We start from the raw sequence: 3,790 nt of genomic DNA on the forward strand, positions 1-3,790 counted from the left end.
TCAAGAAAGGAAGCTGGTGCCAGACTCTGCCAAGACACTGCCTGGCACTCTGCTCAGACCATTAAACAAGGGCAGGGAGGCCCTTTCTTTCCACAAATTATGTTTTCATTTAATTTTATTACTAATATGGATATGCATATATAACGTTGTGCATGACTGTGTGTACCCATGTGGAGAGAAAAGGGCGTTTCTTAATATTTAGATGAAAACTCTTGCTCATGATTGAGGCTTTAAGGTGACTTTGCCGGGTCTGGGCTCAGAATTCCATAGATCCAGGGTTGAGGGTTTAGCCTGGAGGACCTGAGTCAAGTTCTCAGAACTCATATAAAAATGTTGGGTGTGATAGTGTTTGCTGGCAACCCCAATGCAGTGAGGTGGAGACGTGAGGCACTTCTAAGGTACCAGCCAGCCAGTGAGTCGCCTAATGGGTGAGCCCCAGGCCAATGAGGTCCCCAACATGCAGGTGCACACACATAGAAACATGCACACACATTAACAAACATACTCAGGTACACACACACACACACACACATACACATACATGGAAACATGCACACACATTTACAATCATGCTCGGGTACACACACATATATGCACGCACACAGGAACATGCACACACATTTACAAACATGCTCAGGTGCACACACATGCATTCATGCACACAAGAACACATACATTAAAAAAAAGAGAAAGCAAAAGAAATACAGGGCTCTGGTCAGGGCAGGAGCCAAGGACTGGAGCGCTTCTCTCTACCCCAGCCTCTGTCAGAACCTCACGGAAGCTCAATCTGTTTCACCAGATAGATCCCCGTGTCAACTGCTGTGGTCACACTTGCTAGAGTGGGACATCTGACTCTACCAAGACAGTTGGTGGCAGTGGCATCTTACTTGCCCTCTGCCACTCCGCCTCACAGGGAGAGGCTTGCTTTAGATGCTTTAGAAGTCCATCCTCGGTTCATGGAATCCTGCATCTCTAGAGCTGAACCACCACTCTCTTCCTGGTCCTTTCCCCAGAAAACACTGAACCATGGTCCACATGGAGGAAGATGCCATCAGCTTCTCGATGGCTACACTGAGCTGGCCGTGTGCCATTGTGAGCCATATCCTGCCCATTTGGAGGGTGATGTTTCCGGAAGATGAGATGAACCCAGGTGCCAGAATTTGGGAGGGTCTGAAGCACATGTGCCTGGCTCTGAAAAGCAGCGGGATACAGTGCACGTTGTACAACACCTGGCCAATCGTAGCTAGAGACCTATGAGTGTCTGGAGTCTTCATGGAACCTGGCTAGGTCTGCTGCTGTGCATGGTCGGGAATTAATGTATCACGTCTGTGAATTCCTGGAATATTGAAGCTGAGATCATGAGGACAGCCAGTGTGATATTCCTCGGTATTGGCTTTCTGGTGCTGATGTCTCTGTCCTGGGTGGCACACAACATCAGCCATGGCTTCTCCAACCCACTGTTGAGCTCCATAAAGAACACAGAAATGGGTGCCTCACTCTGCCTGACCAGTTCGCTGCCGCTGTTGCTCAGAGCACTGTGCTGCACTTCAGCTGCCCACAATGCAGGGTCTGCCTCTTTTTCACTGTGGACTCTGTGGGCAGATGGTCGGGAGCCAACAGCAACACATCCGGTAAGTCTCTCCCTACCGTTTGAGCTGTTTCTTTTCAGACCAGCCTCAGGCCATCTCATGGCCCTGCTCTGCAGGCGTTTGATTCTCAGAGTGAGCAGGATGTCCAGGAAGCTTCTAAGACTCAAGACGCCACTCCCTAATTTCTAGACTCTGGACTGTTGCTGGGGGCAGAAAAGATACTTCCACGGAACTGCCCACAAGCTATCTGGGGACTCCAGGGACACGGCTGGATGAGATGTCACCATGCTGAGCAGGCTTCTTGGTGATGAAGCTGCTTGATCCCCTATGAACTTATAAGTGACCCCAATAAAGTCATTGTTTCCCCAAGTTGGACTTGGATGGAGTTGGTTCTTTGGTCTGAGGTTGCTCTCTCAGTTTGGGCTTATTGGAAATAGACCAAAAGGGAAACAGCAGCAGCCAGGATGGTAATGCTAGGACTTGCTGGTTGTTTTGGGGGGATGGACGAGAAGAGCCTGAGCCAGCCTGGTGCCAGCCTGGCCCACTGTGACACCTTCCTAATGGTCTTGGCACCAGGTTCAACTCTGAAGTTACTGATAGCCTGTGGCCTTGGCACCTCTGCCACTTGTTTGCAGAAGATAAGCTTGGGTATTGATAACCACCTGTTCCGGCTGGCAATCACTAGGGTACCATACATGTCGGCCCATGGGAGACTCCAGCCTGGCTCCAAACATCATATATATATATATTACATGTATGTTTGCCCACATGTGTGGAGGACGGATGGGAATGTCAGATGTCTTTGTCAATCAGTTTTCTGCCTGTTCTTTGAGAAAGTACTCACTGGACTGTGAACTCAAGGAATCTTCCAGACTCGATGGCCCTCCTTCAGACTCCAGGGATCCTCTTGTCAGTGTTCCCCCTGTGCTGGGATTACATGTGTGTGCCTCTACATGCTTTCCTTCACATGGGTGCTGGGTTCTGAACACAGGTCCTCATGCTCACGTGGCCAACCCTTTTTGCAACCTAGTCCCTCAGATGGGCTTTGGGCCCAGTGCAAGCTGCTTCTCATGACACTCCTGGCTTAAGGGCTGGCCCGGGCAGAGCTGAGCAGCACCCTGTCTTCAGGGTTCTGAGCTGTGTGGTGAGGAGAAGGAGGACCGTGTGTGGTGCGTGTGGAAGGGTGGGGTGGGTATTCTCCTGTCGCTTGGCCTCCATTCTTCTCATTGCTGTGACAAAATGACTGATAGAGGAGGAAAAGGTTTACCTTGGCTCACACCTCGAGAGCACACAGTCCATGATGGCAGGAGGGCATGACGGCAGGAGCGTGAAGCAGCTGCTCACGTGGCGTCCACAGTCAGGAAGCAGAGAGAGATGGATGCTGGTGCTCAGCTCACTTTCTCCTTTTTATTCAGTCTGAGGTCTCAAAGCATGAAATGGTGCTCCCACAGTTGGGGATGGTCTTCTCACAACAGTCAACTCTAGAGAACTCTTTCATGGGCAGGCTCCGAGTTTTGTTTCCATGGTGATTGAGTTGACAAGATTAACTCTCACCTGAGTGTGGTGTGGGAGAATTGTCTGTATTCTGTCAATCATGTTTTAAATAAAAACTGATTGGTCAATAGCCAGGCAGGAAGTTTAGGCAGGGATAACCAGACGGGAAGTAGAGGTGGGGCAATGAAAACAGGAGAATTCTGGGAAGCAGGAAGCTCTCTCCACAGTCCTGCCCAGATCACTGAAGAAGCAGGATGTGACCTGCCCCTCTAAAAAAGATACTGAGCCATGTGGCTAACATAGATAAGAACAAAGGGTTAATATAAGTTGCAAAAGTTAATAAGAAGTCTGAGCTAATGGGCCAATCAGTTTATAATCTTATGGAGACTTCTGTGTGATTTTCTTTGGGGCTTACCAGCTGTGGGAACTGGGCAGGACAGAAACCCCAACAAGCCCGGCCCTCATGTTACATGGGTGTGTTACTGCAGGGGGCCTGGCTGTCTCTGAGGGCACTCACCATCAATGCTTCATGGAGCATCCTTGTGTCGGGTGGAGATGGTGGCTGGTCCTGTATTTTGGCATTTGATTCCAATTGAGATGAGGTGAGAGGTCTAAACATCCCCCACTATACAACCAGACCTAGGTTCCTTCCTTCCTTCCCTTCCTTCCTTCCTTCCTTCCTTCCTTCCTTCCTTCCTTCCTTCCTT

The 3,790-nt window shown here is 49.8% G+C and overlaps 1 pseudogene; it reads left to right on the forward strand.

The window, feature by feature from the left end:
• The first annotated feature begins 1,026 nt into the window (after nt 1–1,026).
• LOC126515999 (claudin-13-like) lies at nt 1,027–1,865 on the forward strand (annotated as a pseudogene).
• The last annotated feature ends 1,925 nt before the right edge of the window (nt 1,866–3,790 follow it).

The sequence above is a fragment of the Alexandromys fortis genome, unplaced genomic scaffold (genome assembly GCF_014885135.2).
Source record: "Alexandromys fortis isolate MF-2015 unplaced genomic scaffold, M_Fortis_MF-2015_v1.1 scaffold_151, whole genome shotgun sequence".
Classification (NCBI taxonomy): Eukaryota; Metazoa; Chordata; class Mammalia; order Rodentia; family Cricetidae; genus Alexandromys; species Alexandromys fortis.